Genomic DNA, 26,779 nt, shown 5'->3' with positions numbered 1-26,779 from the left:
CAACCATGTCAGCTTGGGCAAGTGAGTTTCCAGCCTTGCTTTCCTTAGGTGTTAAACAGGAAGCAGCCAGCCTTGCTCCTTCATCAAGTATCAGCATCACAGAAACACATGTGCAGAAAGCTCAGTGCTGGGTGCCAGGCACTCCCCACAGATGTGCTGCCACCAATATTATGTCCTCTGTTACCATGGAGATTCCCTTCTAGATGGACTGCCAGTTGCCCTCAGACTTGTGGAATTCTTTCTTCGCTTCCTTTTATTGAAGGCATTTTTTACAAATGTGACCTAAATTCCCTGCCCACTTCTCCCATTCAACTGGTTTCTATAGTGCTGGTAATCGGCTTTCTAGCCCATAAACTCATCTGTGCTTGTGAGCTCAGATGCCACCATACTACAGGCACATTTGAGGATCTTCCCTCTTGGGAGCAATCCACAGACCTAGTGTTGACAGATTGCTGACTGTTTACCTGGCCCTTTTCTAACACAATGAGCACATCATCACTTATATAGTATCCATTATGTCTAAGCACTGTTCAATGTGCTTTTGGAACATCATGAAGTTACACAGAGAGGAAGAACTATTTTGATTTTCATTGTACAGATGGGAACACTCATCCAGGGAGATTTAAGCAAAATTCCTAGAGTCACACACCTGGCAAGTGGCAAAGCTGAGATTTTACCCTCTCCTTGTCAGGCCTCCTGAGTGCTTGCTGCAAAAACTTTACTGAAATAATTCTCAGTAGAGTTCATCCCTTGTTCTTTAAAATGTAGTCTCCTTGTACGTATCATAATGTGTCTCCTTCAGTCTTCATTTTCTCTATCAAGTCATCGTTTTTCCTCCTTCCCATAAAACATTGGTATGGCCAACGATCTATGATTCAATTTACTTTCCTCCTTTGTCCTCCTTTTGCCTTCATCTTCCTCTTCCTTCTCTTCTTCCTCCCCCTCCTGTCTCCTCCTCTGCTTCCTGTTTCTCCTCCCCCACTTCCTCTTCCTTTCCCTGTTCTTCCTTTTTCTTCTTAAAATTTTCTGAACATGGACTCCCTGGTCAGTCACATGCAGTTGCCTTGTGGAGGCCACTGGAAGAACAGGAAGCTTGTTATCTATTCTATTTCTTACCCAGTGGGCAAACAGACATTTACGACAATCAATAGTGTAGGCCCAGAAACAGAGTGTACCAGTGAGTCCTTCCATTCCGAGCCCAATTCACATTTGCAAAATCAAGACACTAAGCAGAGGAGGTCTGGTTCTGTATTTTCTTTAAAGCTGTCAAGGCGATTGCAGAAGTTAAAAAGTATTTGGGATATATAGTCCTTAAGGTTTGAACTTGTTCTTTGGTTCCTAGAATATCATAAAATAGAAGATTTGGCTAATATATATCGACTTTGATATGGTGTTTCTCTGAACTGAACTTCTATAAGTGAGAAGACCAGACATTTTACCTCATGAGATGATTTTTTAAATGTTTTCCATACATAGAATTTTATGCTGGTGAAAAGTATGAAATAGACTGACATTGTTGAGGGGTAATTTTCAGAATTTTAGTTAGTTCTATAAAGACTGTATGTTGTAAATTCTAGGTGGGAAACACTAAGACATTTAATTTTAGTGGAGTCAGCCACATGTTACTTATGAAACATCTATTTCAGGACCTGTAGCAGAGAATTAAGCCTGGCACTTCTTATTCTGGTCTACTACCTTCACTGATAAACAGAATAAAATTACAAACACAAAGGGAAAGTGGATATTAAGGATACTAGAAAAAAAAGACCTGAGCTGATATGATGTGGCTGTAAGTACTTTTAATAAAAGACCCAATTCATAAATATCGCAGCAGAGTCCAGAGCATCAAAGTTTTGTGAAAGCATTCTGAATTCTACACATGATCACTGTTTGAAGAAATTCATGTTTTGACACACACTTTGGATGGACATGAGGATGAACAGAAACATGAACTCAGAAGCAATCCTCTGTCCACGCATTCATGAGGCTACCTCTCAAAGCCTCTCTTGGGATGTGGGGCCAGCTAGAGGATCTCAGAGGAATCTTGAAACATACATCATATCACCCCTTGGAAACAAGGACATATGAAATTGTGTCAAAGTGCCCAACAGTGTCTGAACAGAAAGTACAGGCATAGAGGATAAGAGGCTTATTTATCCTCTAAGGCGGAAAGGAAGAAACAGGAGATAAATAATTTTGGGGAGAAGGTAATTAGAGCTTAGGCTTCTGTATTTCTATCTCTATCATTTTGTATGTATGTATGTATGTATCCATCTATCAATCCATCCATCCATCTATTTTATGTAAAGATTCAATATTATTCAAGTGGAGAAGAACCCCATCAAGAGCTGTTTCTGACATTAGCAGAAGATATCACAAGACTTGGTCCATCGTGACCCTCAAATTCCATGATGCAGTCATTATTCTGTCTGTGACAGATGATCCTGTCATCCTATCAGAATACCCAACCATCCCCAAGTGGGCTGCCCCATTGGTCGGCAGTGTGAAGCACAACTTTGTCAGTGATGATGGTTTTTAGGTGTCACAAAAGACAATCTCCCACTAGAACATAGATTCATTTGGTCTTTACAGTAAGTGTCAATGTCCTATTTTATCACAAATTTCATTCAACATATAATTTACTTTCAACACTGATAAAGTACAGGCTGGGCTTCTCAGTCCAATGCTTTTTTGGATAGCTAGCCTGATGTTCTCTTTATAATCTGGTATAAAAAACTGAGAGAGGAATTCAAGATTCTCTGCCCCTAAAACTGATGTTGGGACTTCTCATTGTGATTGGGTTTGAGGGTTTACTTCATGAGCTCAGTATAGTTCCCAAGGTGTTGATACTTACAACGGTCCTGTACATCATACAGCCATCATACTTTGGTTGTGGTTTATAGGAGAAATCTTCTTATGGATTGGGTAATTTATGACAGGATGAGGTAGAGGGATATGGAAAGCCTTTTTATCCTGTGCTTCACTAATGTGGTAATAGGTTTAGATGACCTTCATGAATTTGACCTCTGTAACTCCTTTATCCCACGTCCATTAATTTAAAACAAGAAATCAGGCTTTCTATCAAGTGGGGGAGCTGGTATTTTCCTTCCACCATCTTTGCTTCCCTTTGAATATTTCTTCTAGCTCTACCCTAACTATCTAGAGATAGTGAAACAAGGTCAAGTAACTGATTCAAAGGCAACTCATCCTGTGGAAAGTAAACTCCTGAAAATGAAATCTAGGAGCCTAGGTGAGGTAGGCAGGCTTTGGTGAGCTTGGAAGTGAAAGATTATGTAGCTTAGGGCTAAAACAGGAAGTAGCCCCATACAAGCTAGAGAGAAATTAGCAGAGAGGAAATCAGGTAGTTGCACAGGGCACAAAAGATTCTGAGAGTAAAAGAGAGATGGAGATAGTAATGAAAACACACACACACACCCAGAAAGAGAGAGAAAGAGAGAGGGAGAGAGAGAGACAGAGACAGAGACAGAGAGACAGAGACAGAGACAGAGAAAGATCTAGAGGCAGACCGAGAGACAGAGAAAGTTTTTATGAATGTGTATTGCTCACATTCCCACTTCTAAATCAATCCCTGCAAAAAAGCATTATATTTCATTTTCAGTCCTTGGAAATTCAGGAGCTTTTCCCTGTCTCTTTAAAATAACCTCCTTTTAAGTGAATTATTTTTAGAGAGACCCAGTTCTTCACAATCAAAGAGCCTTGGCTAAAATATATCCATTATAAGACTCTATTGTTACAGAACTGAAAGACCTCTGCGATCATTTTGTTTGGCCAAAGGCCATTAATTTTGCACAAAATCACTAGGGGTTGAGGGTCAAAGAGAACCTCCAAATTACCAGGGGCTTAGGTTGGTGGCTAAGATTTAATTTGCTTTAAAAAACAACAAGGAAATGTGATGCATGTTATTCACTGGGCAAACTCACACAAAGATGACAGAAAAGTCTAGGTATGCAACATAAAATTTTTAAAAAATGCATCAGTAATCAAAATGCAAATGGTAAATTGGACCAGCCATGGTTGCTTTTTAGAAAATCAACATGCTGAGAAGAAAGGGAAGAAAAAATGAGCTGGGACCATCATAATTTCAGTGCTGCCCTTACTGTCTGTGGCTTGGCTGTGAGAGTACTGTGGCCCCTCATACATCAGCTGCCTCCACCTTTCCTCCATCATGGGCAGCAGGCACCTGCTGCGATGCTGGAGTACAGACAGATTGCACCTTCATGGAGCACTGCCTTTCATGTTGACATGAATAAAAGTCAATGTTAGGTATGTTCAAAGAAAACACTGCATTAAACATTTGTTAAAACTTGCAGAGCCTAAGCGAAGAGACTAAGGCTGCCAGCTTCAGTGACTCGGAATAATGGAGCTGGGGAACTGCATGCTGGAAGCACTGGGAAGATTAACCATCATAGACAGAGAAGCAGAAGACTAATAAATAAGGCAGGGTTGGAAGCTTATGGTGCGCTCTCTCTCTCTCTCTCTCTCTCTCTCTCTCTCTCTCTCTCTCTCTCTCCTTTTCTCTCTTTCTCACTCACTCTCTTTCTCTCTCAATGTAGAAGTATGAGGTAGAAAAGACAAATAAGTTTTTGGGTTTGGGGCATAAGGCATACTGTATTAGAGTCCTACATCTGATACTGACTGGCAAGTTGATTACCCTGATCTTCTATGTCCTCATTAAAGGTAATATCATCCATTTTGCTAGGCTATGGTAAGCTGGAGTTGTTGTAGACATAAAGTTCCCAGCAGAGCTCCTGGTTCATATTCTGTAATTGTATCAATCACAGACATTGTTGTAACCATTATTATTAATAAGAAAATGAATCTATTGGCACCTACAATGGAATGAATCAGGACCATGTAATTGAAAGTCACTAAGACAAATATTTAATAAGTGTTGGGATGATAATGGTGAACCAGGTGCAAAGCTTAGCAACGCTCAAGGCCTCAAAGGGTCAGAGATTCAAGTAACCAGGAGACTTCCAAAAAAATTCTAGGCAGTCTTTAATATAGTTGCAGGCCAGCAAGAGTCTGCTAAGGCTTCCTCAACTTCAGACTCCTTGAATTTACCCTTTCTATTTAGAAAGAGCTTGATAAATGTTCTCTTCACCCACTGATGGATCCAATAACTTTTCACACAGGAGGTAGGAGGATCACAAGTTCAAGGCCAACATAACCAACTTAATGAAGTCCTATCTCAAAATTTAAAAATAGAAAGGTCTGGGGATGTAGCTTAGTGGTAGCATTTCCTTCAGTTTGATCCCCAACACCAGAAAAAGAAAGGAAAGGAAGGAGTGAAGGAAGGTAGATGGGTTAAAATCAAATCAGAGGGTGATGGTGATTAGACACTAATAATGGTGATTATCCCCCATTATCCACTTGGGGTAAGGTAACAATATGAAAAATTAAGTCAGGGGCCAAGGATTTAGTTCAGTGGCACCTCGCCTGCCTCACAAGCACAAGGCCCTGAGTTGGATGCCTGTTACCAAAAAAAAAAAAAGAAAGAAAGAAAGAAAAATTAAGTCAGCAAATTTGCCTCAGACTAAACGGAAGAAAAAAATCTCTGGATGGGAAAGACTTTGCTATAATCATCAATATTATTAACCATAGCAATAATACTTTAAATCTATCATTTTACCACCTATGGCCCATTCACACATTTGTTTGTTTTTGTACAGGATTTTAGAGTACAAAACAGGCTTACCCCAGGATTCTCCCAAACTTCACTCATTTCCCACATCTTCAGTTTTTGCCATATCATCTTACTGCCTATTCTGTTTACTTGCTATTTTTGTCTCACTCTTTACACTAAACACACTTTATTTTAAAAGAAACTCTATAAAAGCAACTTCTAACATAGATGAAAAACTACTACTGTTAGCCATAAATGGAAAGTAACCATGCAAATATATACATTTATTCTGATGTCATTCTTGTTATTATCCTGTCCCATTGAAGCAGGTGGCCCCATGAGAAGTTTATTTTGAAAACCACAGTATTAAAAGGGAACTGAAAAGAAATAATTTCACAGTATTCAAGTTGATATTGTTTATGGTTGTGTCCATAGTCCTCTTAAAAGAAATTTTCCCACTCTTTAGAAAAATGCTGGATTTGAGCAGTGAAATATTGGCCAATACTACACAAAGAAATTTCAATACAGCTCACCAGGCACTTGTTAAACAAGCAGGAGGTGTCTGTAAATATAGTTGGAGCAAGCAAGGAGAAAATGGTATATGTATGAGGGTTGGCATTCCCCCTGTCCTCCAAAGACTCAAGTACTAGCTGGGAGCTGACATTGCATCAGCTAAGCATTATCAATCAAGGTACCTTAAGTTCACCACAATACCAATTTTTTTCTCTTGCTTAGAGTCCTTCTCAGACCACTTTCCCCACACTCTTCTCTCTGGGGTGACTGACAGTCATCCTATCTAAGCCATCACTGGTCTTATTGCAGAGAGAAAAGTGGTCAAATTGAAGCTCACACTGACTTAAATTTTCCACTAAGAAATGACATATATCCCTTCTCTCCATTCACTGACCAAAGAATTGTTAATATTTTGAGGAATGATATGACCTAGCAAATATTAGAGCAATGGAACTGAGGTTTGAACCAAGGGTTTTGGGAATTGTTGCCCATTGTGATACCATCAAATCAACCTGTCTTGATAAGAAAAAAACTAAAATAAAATTTGACCACACATATACTCTACAGAATCATTTCAATTCTAAGTGGAAAGACAGGCTTGAAAACTACAAAGTTTATACATGCCAGTATATTTACCATCAATAAGTTACCAATGGGTTTCTTTGTGCTTGGCAAGAGAATTTACTCAGAAGCAAAAATGATTCTTTTCACCAAGGAATAAACTCACAGAAGGCTTCCAGGCACTCTCAAATCCTCCCTTCCCCCTTTGTTTTATGTGGATCTTAGAATATAGGAGACTTCCCGGTCAGGGGTCAGTTAAATACTGACCTGTAGGAAGAGCAAGATAAGCCAGATGACCTCTAAAATGCACTCCCAACCCTGTGGACCTGTAGGATTTTACCCAGAGGACAAATAGCAAATAAAAATGAAGTGGAGATAAAATTTCTTGGGTAGAAAGATAGTGCAATTGCAAAGGAATTTAATTTCCCCCTGAACTGAAAATGAAACCCAAGACAATAAGTGACTATATAAAGAGAACATTGCTTTCTAAATGTTGACATCAGGCAGGTCTTTTCACTCTGAGTTTGGATTTTTACAGAAAAATGAAAAAGTTTTCAAACAGCCTCAGCCTTTCAGTTTATATTGCCAATTGGGTGGACACACTGAGAATGTGAGACTTAAGCTGTCACATATAAATTCACAAAGGAGGTTTGTCCCTTATTTTCTTTTGATTGAATTTTATTGGCTTTACAAAATTTAATTTTTTGTAAGAAATAAAATGTCCAAAATGTCACAACTCCTGCCTAATATCCTTGTATTTTAAATAAAACATACTCTTTTGGAAAATGATTTTAAAGCTTAGGCAATTCATACAAAATTTTATAAGTAATGGGGAATATCTTCCCCAAATCAAACACAAAAATGCTTAAAATCAAACACAGAGATAAATACCACACACTGAATAGGAATTAACAATAGAAATGGTGACTTATGGAAAGAGAGGAAAACTAAAAGAAAAAAAAAATCCTTCTAAAACTAGCTTTACTAAATTAATGAAGATCTTCTGCTATTGATTTTTCAAAACTCCAAGAAAATAGAGCCATACGTGTGTGTATATGCGCCCTGTATATGTGTGATAAGAAGATAGATATCATCTGATACACACCAGTAATGCTTCCAGGGATTTATAGTCAGAAAGAATTATGTAAAGTTTAGGAATTTATCAATGTTATTCAGAGAGGCTTCATTGGACATGACCATGTTTGTTCTGCCTCTCAAAACATGATGAGTGTGTAAGGCCAGGGTGAACTATCAACTCCATAATATAATTTACCCAGAACAATCTTACCGTCACTAACAGAGACCCTCTTATAATTGCATCCATATTTTCAACAATAACCCAGATTTCAAACTAGAAATATTAAACACTTTTCAGTGTCCCCTTGGGAAGAGGTTTTGGAGACAGAGAAGGAAAATGATAAAAAAAAACAGTATAAAAACCACAAGGATAGGAACAGCAAAGTCAGTGGTAAAAGCACAAGGGCACACCATGAGTCTGAAGTGGAACATCATCATTTCCAAGCTTCAGCAAAAGTCCAACCAAGAGAATCTAACAAAGAGAATAGGCTCATCAGTTTACTCTAAGTGGTAACCAGCTATGGGAGTAGAAACAAAGGAGAGATGAACCTCATTTGGTTTTATATTAAATTCACAATAGCAGGACACCCTCGCTTCCCCAAATATGGACCTCCTCATTTACTAATGACTGAAAGGAACCTTCTGAAGTATCTCTAATTCTCATTTCTCATCACATTTCATTATACTTTAATACCTCAGATATTGGGAAATCTCTCACAATGAACAGTAGGACATAATTTATTGGGTGACCTTTTTCTCCTCTTCTTTGTGGCAACACACACATATTTGCATGTCCATACACACCCAAGATGCCTCAGCTGATAATCAGCAACATCTTTAATACATGGAATTCTGTTAGTAACTTCCCCTTTGCTAACATACATGCTACACATGGTTTGTCATTCTGAAGCACAAGAGGATGAAGATAAGAAATTTCTTTACTATGGGGTCACAAACATCAGCATCTGTGTGCCAATGTTGCATTGATTCAAGATCTATTCCACGAATTTCTTAAAAAGAATTACTTGACTGGACCAATGTATCATTCTAGTCCTGGCTGTGAACACCGCAGCATCGACCTCATACATCAGAATGCTTTAGGGGCCAAGGAGCTGCTACCAAATTTATTTTGAAACCTCTGGCTCCATGTTCCTCACTCCTGAGCACAACACTGGCAGTCATTCAGAGGACTGGGAAGGCTCAGATGCTCTGTCCCCGGCCCTAGGTAGGCTGACTCAATCTGAGGCAGCCACTGGTAACAGCTTTCCAGGTGATTCAGGTGCTGCAGGTCTGAGGCCTCAGCAGGAAACCAGGGCATTAGTGCTCAGAGGTGATGGCCACAGGGTCACCTGAGCATCTGGGAAAGCAGAAGAGGCCAGGGTCACATCTTCCCACACTCTCCTCTTTCAATCAAATCAGCCCTGGCTTAATCTTCTTGTGGATCAGACTTTGTTTTCGACTTTATATTGAGTAACAGTCTTGCTGCTTATGACAGAACTGAAGTTTTAGGCTAAGACAAACCTGGGTTGTAATCCAGCTTTTACTACTTAGTACTTTAAACAAATCCATGTTTCAGGTTTTAAAAGTCAAAATGGGGCTAATAAAACATATGTAAGATTTGAAAATAATGTATATGCAGTATACAGTAGAGGGAGTGCCCTGGACATCATAGGTGCTTAAGAGGCTGGAGCCACGAATAATCATAACCACAGAGTTGGTGATCACTGGCTACTTTGACTCTGCTGTCTTCATTCCTTGTACAGACATGCTGGGCACTTGCACTGAGAGAGAACAGCAAAACTATTGTCACCTGATGCTGAAGCAGGTTGGCAGGTCCCAGCCCTGGTTCACCAGAGCTTGGAGCTGCAGCTGCATCACACTACCCAGAGTCTGGAAAGCTGGTGAAACACTTCTTGCCTGGCTTCCTCCGGGCCCCCAGCATCTGGAGCCTGCAGAGTTGGACAGTAGGCACTAAACTCTGGGAACAAAAGGACCTCATCAGGACTGGCCTCAGTCTGCAGCAGTTCTATGGATCTGTAGCAGATGCCTCCTTCTGCAACTCATTGCAGATGCTTGCATAACACAGAGGCCAGCCACTGCAATATGCACTTCAGAGGTTCTGCTTGTCACAGGCGTAAAAAATGCCCCCTCCTTGTGTGTGATGCCCCAATTTTCACAATTCCATCATCTGCTCAGTACTTTAAACTCAGCAAGTGGCAGTCTCATTTGTACCTAGGGTAAAGATGTTCCCCTCTAAGTTGAGCCTAAGTTTTTATTAAAAACATTTAACATGTTGGCTACTACAAAGAACATTTTTTCTTAGAAAAGAAGTAAAGCAAAAAGAAAAAGAGAAAAAAACTCTCCTCATTGGAACATGTCTTTAACGCAAAACATTTATAAAGAACTATAGAAAACTTTTGGATCCTATCATTGTAAGTAACTATTTTATGTCATATTTGAACAGCCTGGGTGTGGGAGGCAAGGTTTCAATACTTACTGCAAAGATAAAAATTGAGCTCTGAGTTCTGCATACAGAGCAGAACGGCTTGAGGGTGTTACTTCAATATTTCCCTTGAAAGTAAGTTGCTCAGTTGCATATGGCATCTGCCCGAGGAAGATCGCTTATACACAACAAATTAGAAGGAAATATTCTTGCAGATGGGTGTCTATGGGAGAGACTGGTGAAACCAAATAAAAGTTTCCCAACATCGAAAAACTAACACATTACTTTTTTTCAATTTTTAAAAATTAATTTTATTGGTACATTTTAGGTATACAAGGGAATGGGGAAAATAAGAATAAAGATATATTATGTAAAGCTACAAATCTCCAATAAAATATCAATTTTGAGAAGATACAACTCAGCTTTATAATTTTACCAATACATTTACTTCTTCGTGTGATCATCCATACCTATATATGTGGTATATAATTCCAAGATGTTTTAAGTAACTATTCAAAAAGCCTTTTCTACTTATTGCCTAGCACCTGAAATTCAACAATTTTGAATGTGTCCCACACACGTGTCATTTTCAGTACTTCTATAGCAGTTATGGACCAGGAGTCAGATCTGGCTTCAGAGTTTGGATTTGCCACTTACTGACACTGTAAATTTAAGCAGTATAGGAAATTCTCCCTGCCTGTCTGCTCCTCTGTGAACGGTGTATCATAATGGTTCCCCCTTCATCATAATGGTTCCCTCCTTCAGGCCCTCAGGCTTCACAGAAGGACAGTGTCACTGCTGCTGTGATGCTGATTATTGTTTTAGTTTGTTTGCACTGATGCTGTCACAATTAGAGATGTCAAAATTCCAAGCCTTTGTGAGAGTCACCATGGTAGTCAGATTTTCTTCCCACTAACAAAATATCTGAAGAGATATTTATGAAGAGAAAGTTATTGGAGCTCACAGTTTGGAGGCTCTGGACTTTGTGGCTTAGGTCCTGTGTCAAAGCAAAGCATTATGGTGGAGGCACATGGTAGAGGAAAAACAACTCACCTCTTTCTCAGGAAGTGAAAGAGAAAGATGAGGAAGTCTCATTATCTCCTGGAAGGCCAATCCTGGGATCACGAAACTTCCTCCCCTAGGCCATACATTCTAAAGCTCCTCTTACCTCCCAAGACTGTCAAGCTAGAGGCTAAGGCTTTGCTATATGGACATTTGGTGGAACCCTTCCAGATCCAATCTACAGAAGTAACACATTGGAGAGTGAGATTTTATTCTCCTATGGATTGTTCCAAGAACTCAACAACACGCTGTAACTCAAGAATACACTGTGTTTGCATATGAGATGTGTTATTCTAGAGCGTGCATTTGTCCTGCCCTCACCAAAGTACAGGCTCTGTTTATCATGAAGGATTTGGAAGAGAAACAGTGGAAAAGAATGCTATCAAAAGTAAGGGAAAAGAATAATTAAGACAGCGGGGGATGAACATTTCCTGGATGATTATTTTGCAAGGAATAACCATACCTCGCTGTAAGATTTCATTTTCAGAAACTCTTATTAGGAAGGCATGTCAACAATTTTGTTTTGTTTTGTTTTGTTTTTTAAATTAATTTTACTGGTACATTTTATTGGTATACTTTAGGTATACAATTCGTTTACATTTATCATTGGGTGTTTGTACCTGTACATGATGTATCTCGGTTCTTATTTTCTTCCCCATTAGCTGTGCGCCTTTCACCCACTCCAACACATTAATTAAATCAGTTGGTTTTTGAAATTTGTGACTTTAAATGGTAAGATTTACTTAATTGTATGTTTCTATTAAAAATCAACTTTATTACTCGTTCTTATTCCCAGGAAGTCAAAAACAGAAGCATTAAGCAAGCAAAAAGAGGGTGTGTGACAACCAAAACAGACAGAGTAGAGCAAAGCAAGATTTCTAAGCTAAGCACTTTCTATTGCTTGGATTGCGAACACAAAGAGTATCTCTAATACAAATGGCTATATCCCCACCTCTGCCTTAATGACCTGCTTGATATATACTGTGGCCATTCATATTAATTACATCATTAATAATGGTTTCTTTGAGAACCCATCTACGAATACAGCAATGTCAGGAGACATATGGGTCGTCTGAAATGTCTGCAGACCGGCCTTAAGAAACCAAAAGCTCACCTTCAGAAAGGGCCACTTATTGATTGCTCAAATAAGAGGGGAAGCTGCCTACGACATCACAGTCAGTTCCATCACTCCTGAAAGGATATGGTGGAAGGTGGGAAGATGGGAAGAGAATGCTTGGTCACAACTGGAGGTGGACATGAAGGCTTTGAAAGGGAGTGAGGAAAGGGAAAATGAGTGTCCCCAAGGACACTACTTGCACCCTGGCCTTGTGTTTATGGTGCCCAAAGGAATACTCTGGATGTTTTTTGTTATACTGGGCACCAAATTTCCCAAAGTGAATGGTTGTTGTACTGCACCTGCCAAGTGCCAGGTTACATGACACACATCATCCCATTTATTCACCACAGGCATTCTTTTGGGTGTATGGAAGGGAATTACCACCACTTGATTCTACCAGTTAGAAAGACAGAATCTGAGAGGTGAAATAACCGAGCTGAAGTCACAATGCCCACTATCAAGGGTAGCAGGGGTCCAGAAGCAAGCATAAGACACCCTCTCAAGCTGTTCTCCCATGGTCCTTCATCTCTGCAAGCCCTAGATCTCTTCTTCTCCTTGGAGCAGAGACTGCAAGTTGCTGAGAGCTGCTGAAACAATGTGGCCAGGATGACTGCAGCTGGAGATAGACTGAGTGAGGCTTCTAGGATCATAAGCAGCCTTGATTTTCCTGTTGAATAATTTAAGACTTAACCTGCAGGGAATAGGGAGCCACTGAAATATTAAGCAGGAGAACTGACATCACCATCTTTCCAGAAAACGAATCCAGAATTTATTGATTCTGCTCGGTTTGGTTGTTGTTCCTTTCTTCTTTATATCTAACACATAACTAAGTTCCTTATTTTTATACTATGTCAAATAAACCAGTCAGTCGAGGACCTGTATTTGAATCCTGGCTGCATTGGCATCAGTTCCCCTGGCCATTTCTTTTCATACACTTCTGAGCTCTTTGCTTGGAAATGTGGCATATCTCTTATTTGGCAAAATGAGATGACAACAGCTCCCTCTATGTAGGTTGTTTTGAGTTGATGAGGAGCTCATGCCTGACTGTTGTAAGCACTCAGTGTTATTAATGGAACTGTGTAGCTCACCATGCATATGTTGCAGTGCTAACTCCTAACATCTCAGAATGTGACTTTATTTGGACACAGGATCTTAGTAAATGGGTTAAAAGTCAAGGCTGTCCTTGGAGTGCAACCTGACTGGTGAAGCTGGACTTACAAAAGGGGAAATGACGAGAAGAGACACAGGGAAAAGACCACCATTTACAAACCAAGGGGAAAACCCCAGGACAGATCCTTCCTGTGAGCTCTCAGAAAAAAAAAATGATCAGGCCAACACGTGATTTTGTACTCCTGTGAGACAATACCATGCTGTCTTTCAGTTACTCAGTCTGTGCACTTCGTTCCAGCAGCACCATCACACTGATGCAGCAAGGGTTAGGTGTTGTCCCTTTCACTGCCCGCTCCCTATCTATGTCTTATCTTGATAATCTTATTTCTGACTGTTTCTCAGACTCCTGGCTGTCCTCCTGGGCTGAGCTTAGGAGAGCAAATGGGTTTGATTTTGTGTGCAGCTCTGATCCTCTGTAGTCACTGGCAGAAACATTGCTCTGAGAGGGATAGGGTGGCCAGCCTGGACTCAATAGGTAAAAGTGCTGTGATTGATTAGCAATGCCTGCCACAGGCAGAGCATGGGAAGGCAAAGGGTATGTACTACATTTTTCTCACCCCTGCTTAGATTCTCCCTCGTTTATCCACCTTGAGAAATTTATCAGATTGAGTTTCCTAATGTTAGCATGTTGATTTTTTCCATCACTCTTCTCAATAGCTTCAAGTAGCTTATTTCTGCCAACTAAATAAAGTATACACTTTGGTCTCCAAAAACTCCAAAATATTTAGCTATTCAATAATATAAAAAATAGTAACACACAAGGGCTGGGGATTTAGCTCAATGGTTCCATTGCCTGCCTCTCAAGCACAAGGTCCAGAGTTCAATCCCTGGTACCAAAACAAAACAAAACAACCAAACAAAAAATAATAACACAGTAATCAGATATGAAATACAACAATCATAATACAATCCTAATATAATTAGCATAAAAATAATATTAACTGCCTCTGGCAACATTATGGAGCTCAGTACCTTCCTCTTCATCTAATATTTACCATTGCTAACCTGATTTGGGTTCATTTCCTTCCCATTCTGCCCTTCCACATCATCTTTTGACACTCTGGGGAGAAAGGTTACAGTTGCTTCTGAGTTCTCACACCCGAAGTTGTCTAATCTGACACATAATTCACAGAGCTCACTATCTCCTCCATATTCCTCTAGAAATGCTCCAGGAAAGCCCTCTACTTGGCCCAGGATAGGTCACATTTCCATTCTGGACCAATCACAACAAAGGACAAGAGTACACTCTGATTGGCTGGCCCTGAGTCACACAGAGCCACTACATATAGTGGTGAGTAAAAGACAGACTGCAGAGGAAGAGCGACTACTATAAATCAGGGGAGTGGTCAAAACCAGCAGGTTCTGTCTCTACACAACCAAGGTAATTTTACTTTCCATTTTTCCCCAATTCTTTATCCTCTTTCCAAGGATATTTCCCCTCTTAACCTTGTAGTCATGTTGCTGCTCCAGATGGGAATATTTGCTCTCTTTTATACCCTAAAGGGTCACACATTGAAGAGAAAATGTTCCATGAATAGACGGCTATGAACCAACCACTGGTGACCTACAAGAAATAACCTGAGAAATTAGAAGCCTACAGTGTAAATCCTTTTCCAAGAAGAAGTTGAATCTGGAAGAAAATTTAGTGTGGGTGGAGGGGAAAAATGAAAGAACTGGAATAGTAAACAAAAAGTTTCAGAGGGCCACAGATGGTATTGGATAAACAGAAGAACTGATTCAACTGGGCATTAGGATCCACACCTGTAATCCCTGCACTTTAGGAGACTGAGACAAGAGGATTAATTGCAAGTTTAAGCCCAGCCTGGGCAATGTAGTGATTTAGCAAGACCCTGTTTCAAAAAGTATTTTTTTAAGGGTTGGAGATATAGCTCAGTGCAAAGGCATTGGGTTTAATCCATAGTACCATAAAAAATAAAATCCTGATTCATTGAGATTTTAAATAGTTTTAGGGTACTATCAAATGTGGATATGAAGCAAGATTGCACATTTATGTGATAATTCAAAATGCTTCAAACTTGTTTACAAATTTAACACCATGAGTAGAACAGGGAGAAAAAATTGGCTTCCACTTAAAAACTAAATTAGAGAAACTGATAGTGCCAGGAATAGTGTGTTAAGAAGAATTAAGAGGTTTCACTTAGCTACCTAGAGAAGAATGTTGTGACTAAATAGATATGTGTGACATAGATTAGTGGAATGACATGACTGGACCTTAATTTATGCTTTTAGAATATCTGTTGACAAATTGATGTTTAGAAAAATGACAGTGAAAACTTCTGGTAAATCTACTTGTTATATGAATAATCTAATTAACCTATTCCTAACTATATTATATGAGTATGTAAATTGCAATTAAGGTTCTGATGGAGCCCATTTATTAATTACATACACAAAGATGGAAGATCATTTTAAGAAACGAAGGCAAAAATTCTGACAATTAAATACCAGATCATCCAATAAATATAAGCAGCAGAGAAGAGAAATGAAGGCAGGAAAAATAGACAAAATGTTTGAAGTTAAGTAGAGCAGATAAAATTTAGGGCACATAATGTTGGCTTGCCCTTCAGGAAACAGGCTGGTAGGCTAATAAATAAAATTTAATGACAAAATTCAATTCATTGACTAATAACAAAAATATCATATTGCTAGAAAATTTATTAAAAGGGTTCATATTCTTGGAACTATTTGGTCATTGATTTGCCTGTCCTATTGACATAAAGAACAGATTGTGAGACAGTCACATTTTAGATACAGAATACTTTAGCATATTCAATGTACAATTGCAGAGATTGGGGTGGTCTTGTGTGTGTGTGTGTGTGTGTGTGTGTGTGTGTGTGTGTGCTGCTCATTATTTGGCTTTCAGAATTCTTTTTAAAAGAACACTGAAATTATGGTGAAGGGATTTAGTAATCTACATTCTGCCTATTAGTGGCTGTATAACTATATGCGAGTAAGATTAACTGTATAAACTTTAATTTCTTCATCTGTAATATAAGACAAAAAACTGTGCCAACCTTCTCATTGGCCAGGAAAATACACTGGAAGGATTGTCAGAGGTCACTGCTGATGTCTTTCTGCCCCTTAAAACTCACCTCGATATTTCCAGATACCCATTTTACAGTTAGCAAAATGTCTAAAGCTTTTCTTAAGAATTCTGCAAATCTCCAGGGTCCTTACATAATATGTCATGTTCTGCTGTCACCGCAATTTTGTTCTTTGCTCTGGCTCTCACTGCTGTTGAGTTACCTCTGAATAAAATTGATCCTAGCATGAAACACAGCAACTTTTCTTGATGACAAATACATATAAAAATGTTTCTATTAAGACACTATGTGTTTAGCAGATTGGATCAGTCAGCATGTCAGGTAAGGCTACAGTAACAAATAACTAAAATCTCAAAAGTTGGTTTTTTTTTTTGGTTGTCTGCTTGTTTGAGACAGGGTCTCACTATGCAGTTCAGGCTGACCTTGAACTCATTATGCTGCTGAGGCTAGTATTGAACTCATAGCAATCCTCCTGCCTCAACCTCTGGAATGTTAGGATAATAGGTATGGGCCACCATGCCTGGCCTTCAAAAGATTTAAAATCACAAAGGTTTATGTCTTTTTGATAACATATGTCCATCACAGATGTGATGGTACAGGGCAAGGGGATGGTGATGTGGTAGCCGCTCTGGCAAGAAAGAAAAAGGAACCCTTGCATCTGCAAAGAAATGTCCCAGCACTTTTTCATTTATAGCTCATTGGCCAAAACTAGCCTCACGGTCCCACTCAAACCACAAGATCAGGAAGCACTCATCAGGGAGAAGAGGCAGGTGATGAACTCCAACAACAACCACATTTTGTACTGGGACTCAAAAGATTTCCATTGCAAGAACATGAACATTAGTAAATGCTACTTACAGAAGTCCTTACATAGCATGATGTGGTTCAGCAACTCTCTTATTCCTCCTATCCTCGTGTGTCTTCTGGCTCTACTCCTCTTAGAAGGAAAACATCCTCCAATTCCCCTTCTGATGTGCATGGAGAACAATTCAGCTCTTTGCAGCCCTTAGCCTGAGCTCCAGTCTGCACTATGCTAAGCCAAAACTCCATATAAGTCTAAAAGCTACAATTTGGAACCCTGCTTGTGTTCTTAGTGTGGAGCCAGCCCCCCATTTATTCTCTTAGAATGGATATTTCAATGACTGGAAGAAGACTTCTTGATGAATTATTTTCCCAGTTACACAAACAAAATGTGACTGTATGTGTGGAAGTAATTTATACAGTTTAAAATCCTATAGAGAGGACTCTTATCATTTTGGAAACTCTTCAGGGCTTCTATTTTCTCACTGTAGGAATGGAAAAAATAATCCTTGCTCTGAATCTCTCACTACGGGCTTATATGTGAAAATCCTCCATAAACTCGGAAGCAGTATGCAAATGAAAAACATGTGTGTAACTGCAACAAACAAGACTCTGTTGTAGTGAATTTGAAAGTTACCCCTAATCCCAAGTACTGATAACTGATGCTCCTTTCCCAATTACAATAAGTAGAGGTTTTATGGTCTGATATCAGTGGAAGTCAAGATTCCTCACTCCTCTGGTTTCATCTGTCTTTGTGATTTAATAATAGAGTCCATACTGGGAGATGATGCACTTATGTCAGTTATTAGAGAATCACATTTTTGTGTTCTGCTAAAGGGAAGCGAAGATTGGCTCTGCCAGATGCACACATAAAACTAGATAGAGGGATGTACCTCCAGGTCCAATCATCCATCTTTCTCTAGTACATGTCAACATGTGGTGTTTATGAAATATGGACTGTATTAAAAATGTTAAATGTACTTTTTAAATGTAACCACTGCAGAAATGAGATATCTTTTGTTCATTTGTTTGCTTTTGCTTATAGTTATTTGGTATTATTTTTCCTCAACAGGACTGTCTGTGCTTGTTAAGCATCCATAAATGGCCAGTTATAGAGCAAACGCAAAATATACATATGAATATTTAATAAGAAACAATAGCAGAAATATAGTGTGTATTTGTGGCTCCACTAGAAAGCTATATTCATTATTCTGCAAATTATTCTCCCATAAATATTTAAGAAACTTGAAAAAAGGTTAGACTGGTGTGCCCAGTATTTGGTGGGCTGAAAGCAATTTTCCATTTGCACTATGATGAATCCAATCCTGCTTCCGCTGCTCAGGTTAGAAATTCATCTTTTGGTTGATTGTAGGATACAAAAGTTTTTCATGTTTATACATACAAATAAGGAAAAGAGCATTAGTTAGCATGGAAGGAATGGGAGTAATTTCCTAATCAGATGGCAGATACTGACTTTCTTGGTACTAGCCAAGATTCAGGAACAGAAAGTTACCATGGGAGATAGTTTGAGAAAGAAAAAGAAGGTACAAGAAGTCTTTTTGACCTAGAACAATATGCTAAAAGCTGAAGGCTCCTCTATCTGTTGATTTCGATATGTGACTTATTTTTTAATCCAGCAAATATTTTTAAGTGCCTAATGGTGTGTTAGACACAATGTTACATGCTGAAGATAAAATAATAACCAAGAAGAATATGGTTATTTTTGATACCACAGTTTCTGAAGAGTGACTTTATTTTAGTTGATGGACTCTGGATAACAAAATGATATATTTAGAGGATTGAATGGTGTTGACGTTATTTCTATGTGATTGTGGAAGAACAAATGAGTCATTTATTGACCACTGAATACGGTAATCAAGAAATAGTTAAATGACTCCATGATAACTGCTAAGGAAGATTGGTTGGGAGGAATCTAAGATGAATTGTACTAGAGGTTATTTTAGCGTAGTGATGGTGCACCTTTTAGAGCTTTCAGTGATAATTAACAGCCCGCTGCTGCATGCTATAAGTTCAGTACCACTGTTTTAGGGTATTAGAAAAAGAGAGTTTGTGGTCAGCAAAGAATTATAACTTCTATGTCCAAATTATTTTCATCCATGTGAGAACAGACTCTATCCTTCACTGGTGAAAAGCAGCAAAGTTGTAACAGGGCTCCCATATTCCTTAATGATAGCCTTGCTCTGGACATGGGCATGCTTCACAGTCCTTACCAGAACAATGAACTGATGGATGCTGCAGTAGATGGTGACATAAAAGACTGAATCTTCCAGCTCTTGTGGTCATGTGGAGAGACCATGAATATAGCTAGCTAGCACCTCAAAAGTCACTTCCAACTTGAGAGACATGGCTCTTATTGAACAGCACAGGCCAAAGCTTTCACTATGCAGGACAGATCAAAACATAAAAACTTCTGCATAGAACTCCTCTGGACCCCAGTTGTGTCCCTTGGACAACTAAAAAGTGGTCAGAGATATATTGAAGCTTCCTGGATAGCAACAGTGAAGCTATCATCATGACAGAAGTTACACAACAATACCTACAAAGAAGTCACTCTGAGAAAATGTGATAACCTGATAAGGGTCACAAAGTTAATTGATGATGAGATTTCAATCTAAAGTTTGAGTCCTTCAGTACTTAAAAATTCTTGACTACCCTGATATGCCTTCAGAGCTCCTCCCCATTTTTTGATCAATTTGGAGTCATCATTAGGTTTAATAGCATGGGCTGTGAGGTTAGGCTCTTAGTTTATCATCTTAGATGCTATACTTTCTGTGAGATTTTATGTCAGTTACTTCACATCTCAAAGCCTCAGTTTCCTCATCTACAAAATAGGAGTGATAAAGATCACAGAGTTGTACCAATTAATCAAAATAATATACACAACTGAGGTTCATGGTAACTATGACAACAACAAAAATGTGATCACGAGAGTAAACATAATGATGAGATAGTATTCGAGACACTTCCCACCTAAACTATGAATGGAGAGAATCTTACAGCTGACATAAAATCCCACAGAATTAAAAAAAAATAGATGTTGAATGTGTTTAACTCTATAGTTTGTGCAGCAAAGTTTTACTTTTTCTTTTTTAACTGAAAGTAATTACAAGAACATAGCTATAATTCACTGTCATTGCCCTGAGGAAGCTTCATGCAATTCAAGAAGATACACATAAAACTGTGATAAATTGAAAGCCTGTTTGAAATATGCAGTCATCGTGAGCACTTCTTGTTTAATTGCATTCTGCTTACATAACTAAAAGACCTAAATTAAAGCATAATCATGTTTCTAATGTTTTTGTTTCCCCTCTAACATAAGGAAGCTCAAGGTGTTATAATAGTTACGCTTTGGGACTGAGATAACAAATGTATAAATTAAACATACATTTCATACATTTATTTAGATAAATGAAAAAGCAGGCAAAAATCCTACCCCTCATAGTTTATTCTTGCTTCATGCTTCAGGAGGAAGACTTGCTATAGACTTTTTTCCAATGCATAGAAGTTACAAGTTTCTCAAGGAAGAAATGCCAGGTACATATTTCAAAAGTCTGGATGGCTTTGCATAGCTTCTGAAATGCTGAGAATATAGAACACACTCCAGTATATCTAATTATCTTTATGAAATCTCACAAAATCAATGGCATTATACTCAAACCCAGCTGCAGCTAGGGAAGTCAAACTGAGCAGAGTGTCACAGAGGTTACTGAGAAGTATGACTTTCTTCTTAATAGCACCATTTTTATTGGAACATGCAGTTTTTGAATCGTCATATTCTGTTAACTCTTCTAAGAATCTAAACATAACTCAACCATCTTGGTTGAAGAAATCAATTCACCTCTATCTCAATTTATTTCTTTACTTTTAACTCCTTGAAGAAAAAAGCTCTAGTTTTCAGACACATCCCTATATTCAGTTTACTGGAAATCATAATTTTGGTAGTAGCCATAGAATGTAATCAGTCCAATACAACTGTGTGCTTCTGCAGGAATATTCAAAGTAGTTGATTATTAATTGGGTATTTTGTTGTTCATACAAGAGTTCTTTTTCTTCTTCTTCTTTTTTTTTTTTTTGTACCAGGGATCGAACTTGGGACCTTGCACTTGCAAGGAAGGCCACAGCACTGAGCTAAATCCCCAGCCCTCTTTTCTCTTCTTGAAGAGTGATTTCAATATAAACTGGAACTAGCCTTCCAAACAAGAAAAATTTAGAGATTTCTGAAGGGATACTTCAGCTGTTTCCTAAATTTAATTTTAGGAAATAATTTCTAAAATGTTTAAAGCAAATAAGTGAATGAGCTACAGTTACAGGGAAAATCATTATTGCCAAAGGAAGGGAGGCTAGGGAAAGAAAGAAATGCAGGGAAGCAGAACTACCCCAAGCACTTCATGGAAATAGGAGCCATTTATCCGTTTACATGACAATTATTATGTCTCTACCGTGTGCTAGTCTCCAGGGTAGGGGGTAGGTAGGGGAGAAGCATAAGCTGGTGGCCCAGATAAACATGCCTCATTCTCTGCCATCTGCTGAGGGATTATGGTAATATATGAAGACATAAGCAGTGCAAAAATGGGTACCCCTTGGTTCTGGGGATGATCAAAGTGGGTTATTTAACTGAGAAGGGAAACCCCCAAATTTAAGGAGCAGTGGGATTAGCTGTATCAAGTGGTTTTAAGAGGTACACATGCTGCAGAGGAAATATCACTCACACACACACACACACACACACACACACACACACGCTCAAAGAATACAGATAGTAGGAAAATGTCACATAGGACTTTAGGACAGAGGAGACTAGACAAGGATGATATCTAGGGGATACTGACAAAATTTTTAGACTTGGTCCTGAAGGTAGTAGAAGCCATATTTGGAATTTCAGCAAAAGTGGCTGTGAGGAATTCATGTCACGTTTGAGAAAGTATCATATGAGCAATAGTTGTTGAGGGTGAGCATGGAGGAAAGAGACCGATAGGAAGTGCTCAGAGGACTCCAGGTAAGAGGAAAGAGTGGCTTAGGCCAGAAGATAAAAAAGAGGAAGATCTACAGGACTTGATCACTGGATATGGGGCAAAAGAGTGAGGTAAGAGAGGAGAGGTATTTTCAAACAAATGGAATTAAGCTTTAATTAGTTTATTTAAAACAGAGAAAAGAGTTGCATCCATTTTCCTGCAAATGACATGATTTCATTCTTCCTTATGGCTGAATATTTGTCTTATTATTGATTGGTATGTAGGCTGTTTCCAAAACTTAGCTATTATGAATTGTTCCATTGTAAATATGGGTATACAGGAATTCCTATGCTATGAAGTCTTTAGTCCTTCCAGGAATGTACCCAGGAGGACTATAGCTGGGTCAAATGGGATTTCTATTTATAGTTCTTTGAGGCACCTCCACACTGATTCCCATAGCAGGAGCTTGAGACCATCATGCTAAGGGAAATAAGCCAGTCTCAGAAAGTTGAATATTGCACATTTTATCTTATATAAGACAGCAAATACAGAAATGAATAAAATATAAGAGAGATAAGAGGAGATTAGAAAATATGCTCTTGGAGATGGGCAAGGGAATTTTGAGAGGTAAGAATATTGAAAATGACCAAGATGTTATATGCATTTACCAATTCCCCAAAATAAACATCATTATTCTGTATAACAAATGTGTATGAGTGAAAAACAAATAAATTTTTCAAAAAGAGAAGAAAAAACCTCCCTCCAGTTTCATCCTCAGGAATGTAAGCAAATTTAAGTCAATTGCTCGAATTCACCCATATTTCCAACATTTCCTGAGCCCATATTACTAACCTGATACTGGGCTCCATCCACAACCAAGTCTATAAGAATATGGACTCTTCTAGATGGAAGAATAACTTGAAAAAAGCCCTGCATTTTTACTCTCTTTAAAAATGAGTTTTAATTCATGCCTCTCAAAGTTAGAGCCTTTTATTAGTGACTGTAAATCTCAGAGAGACAAGAAGTCATAAGATTCTGAAATTACCTTATAAATTAGTTGCTGGTAGTGAAACAGTTGTTTAGTTTGTTGAGGGGCTGGAGTGAGGAGGGATTTTGGTGTTGAAATAATTATTGAACATTACTGAACCAAATAATTAAACTGTGCTGTAAAGTTACGGTTATGGTAATATTCCCATCATCATTTCTTTTGTTTCTTCTAATCTAAATTACGATTTTTTTGTTATTGCTTTGCAAAGCTACAATATAACAGTCAAACCTGAAATTAAAACCAGCCTGCAAAAGCTATACAAGGTGATACAATATGCTCCACAAGCAATTATTCATGGCAAATAATATCATGAAGCTCTTAAATCCTGGTTGTAAGACTATCTGGACGTGCATCAACTAAAACCCTAGATATTTATAGGTATCAGAAGTGAGGTATGACTTGCTGAAACAATCAAAATGTAAAGAAGATATCTGCAAGTCCAATGGGAACATCTTGGAGTATCAGATTTCTGTTTCATAGCAGTGCTAAATTTCAGTCGTGCTGACAAGGGAAAAGATGCGAATCTTTTCCAGCAACCAAAAAGAATGCCATACTCTCTCCTATGCTGGCCTACCCCAGGGCTGCTAACTCTCTCTGCTCTTCCTATTAAGTTGTGGATAGAATTGTATTTTCAGGCTAAACACTAACCTTTTTCCTCACCACTCTGTGAAAAGTAGGTGACTCAAAAGGCCTAGAGAAAAGCAGCAGCAGCACCACCACCACCATCATCATCATCATTATCCAAGAATGAGGGATACTGGCAAATTAACAATTTAATAATTTTCAAACATGTGTGATCAACTCAGAGAAATACATACTGAAATCTCACAGCATCAAAATACCATGTTTCCCCTTTCCCTTAATTTGTAGATCATAACATTGTGAGCATTGTCCTGAGTTCTGAGATAATAGAAATATCTCACGACTTTGGATTACTTTTAGTGATTTTGGGGAAGCAACTCCATTCAGAATGGATTTTCTTCTCATTCCTTTGATTCCCGTGGAGTAGTTAGTTCATGTGTCTTCAAAAGCCTTTAGAATGACGTAGCTAAACTGGACACATAACTGGTGCTATTTGGAATTTTATCTATTTCTAATCATTTAAATGTCCTCAAAAGATTCCTATGGCTTTGCAAATTTAATAAATGTGTGTCTAGAATTTGGTTTTGGATGGAGAAATGTCTTAGGAAGTCAAAATGAAGAAAGATTCTAATTATACTTTTATCTTCCCCATTCCTCCAGTTTCCCATCCTACTGCACAGAAATTCATGTTAATTTTTTTATATGGTTCAATGTAAGACATTGTCTCTAAAGACAGAGGTTGAAAAAGTCACATCAGTCACATAAAAGCCACTTTAAAAAAGATAATGTAAATTTTCCCATACTCCAAAAAAGAAAAAAAATATACCACAATAGTTAACTACAGGATTTAGGGTTATGAAGATCCATATTTTATTCTTTCTTATTTTTCTGCTTACAACGAACTGGGATTTGCAACTAGTGACAAATTGAGTCCATTTCTTTACGCAACAATTGACAAGCTATATATACTGTTGGTCAGACTGGGTTTTTATAAAAAAAAACATACTAAAACATATTTTGCACATGGTAGGTGTTCAGTAAATGTTGTTGATGATGACCAGTGGGAGGAGGATGATATCGGCTACATGAGAAGCAGAAAAGAACATAGGCAATCAGGAGGCAAAGTGTGTCAGCTGTTGTGGGCTAGGTTACCCTGCCCTTGAAGTTAGTGGTTTATAATAATAAAAGTTAGCCTCACTCATGCTATATGCCAGTTACAGGTTGGCTAGAACTTTTGCTTTTTGATGTCATTCAGGGAAATGAACTGACAGAGGACAAACCTTAACTCATTCAAAATTTTCAAGGCAAGAGCAAAGCACAAAATATCATCCAAAGGGCACCCGAAAGATGTTTTTATTACCTCTGTACATATTTTACTGGTCAACATGAGTCACATGACCAAACACCACCTCCTAGAGGCAGGGAGATGCAATCCAAGCTGCTGTCATAATGAAGATATCTCACGCATTGTAGGATGCTGTCGCATCATAGCATGTATTGAATGGCATAAATGACAGTCATTTATTTCTCACAGTTCTGGAGGTTGGGAAGACCAAGGTCAAGGTATGAGAAGGCCAAGTTCCTGATGAGAGTCTTTTCCATGGTGTGCAGATGACCACTGTATTGCAGAGCAGCTTTGATACCTCTTTTGCTTCCTATAGGGACACTAATCCCTCCTAGAGGCCCCACCTTCAGGACCTGTACCTTTTATCAAGCACTTTGATAAAATTTCACACATGCAATTTTGTCAACACTCTTAAGGGGAAAATTATTATTATATGTTCATTTTCAAGTAAGTTAAGTGAGATATGATATGTTAAGTAACTTAAGCTTGCCAGAAGACAATGGGGAATCAGACTTCACTTGCAAATTTGTCTTATCCAAAGCTCTGTATTTTGAAATTCTATACTTTATTACTCTCCTGTTTAAGAGGGCTATTACAGAGTAACTACAGAATGTATCATCCAAACTGAAACACTTGTGAGTAGAACCAGAGATGTTAATAATTACACCAGGATAAAGTTATAAACAGGGCTTGTCCTGGGGAAATCTAAAGCTAATGACCTGGTGGATAATTGATGCACTGTCACTGATAAATATGCACTAGATCCTTTTCCCTGTATTTTTTCTCCTTTCACTTAAAATTCATTAGTTTCTCATCCATGAAAAAAATAGATTATGGGTTCACTAAAGAGAATTCCTGCCACAAGAGAGGTAATTCCTTGTATAAAACCATCATAAGGGGATAATGATAGTCCAGAAAAGGCCATCCCCCCCACCACACACACATGCCCATACTCATCAGAAAACAAAGATTTAAGGAATTTCACACATTTCCTTGCAAGAGAAAGGTGAAAATTCACAAAACATCCCCAGTTAGTATATTTCCAAGCAAAAACCTGATTGCTGTATGGGAAATTCCCATTGGAAGTGTTCTTGCTGGTTAGAATGCAATCCTTAAATTAGGCTCTTAGTAAGAGCGAGACACTGAATTTTGCTTGTAAAGACTGGAGAACAAAGACTCTAACTAGGGGCTGTTTTGTAAGTTTAAACCAGCATGACCTTTAGATATTTTCATGAATTTAATGATTCTTAAGAACTTTTTCTCTTATCTTGATGTTTTGCATTCCAAGTACTGTGCACAAGAAAGTCACAATAGAATGCTCTAACCTTTCAATAAAATCTTTTATAAAAGAAACACATTTTGCACCCTCCACTTT

The 26,779-nt window shown here is 38.3% G+C and overlaps 1 protein-coding gene and 1 long non-coding RNA gene across 25 annotated transcripts in view; one reads left to right on the top strand and one right to left on the bottom strand.

Moving 5' to 3' along the window:
* The window catches only part of Rbfox1 (RNA binding fox-1 homolog 1), a 1,452,839-nt gene that overhangs the window by 680,673 nt on the left and 745,387 nt on the right, over positions 1–26,779 (bottom strand). The gene's annotated exons all lie outside the window — the stretch shown is intronic.
* LOC110345754 (uncharacterized) overlaps positions 11,153–26,779 on the top strand; it is a 40,455-nt gene continuing 24,828 nt past the window's right edge. Inside the window, exons 1-2 of the long non-coding RNA XR_015447908.1 lie at positions 11,153–13,051; positions 14,752–14,971. This is a non-coding gene — a long non-coding RNA (uncharacterized LOC110345754). The remainder of the gene's footprint in view (positions 13,052–14,751; positions 14,972–26,779) is intronic.

This window comes from Heterocephalus glaber, unplaced genomic scaffold, assembly GCF_053883595.1.
Source record: "Heterocephalus glaber isolate CG9 unplaced genomic scaffold, H.glaber_assembly_v1.0 deba00001781, whole genome shotgun sequence".
NCBI lineage: Eukaryota > Metazoa > Chordata > Mammalia > Rodentia > Bathyergidae > Heterocephalus > Heterocephalus glaber.
The sequence above is the reverse complement of the archived record's forward strand: the minus strand, read 5'-3'. Positions and strand labels throughout refer to the sequence as shown.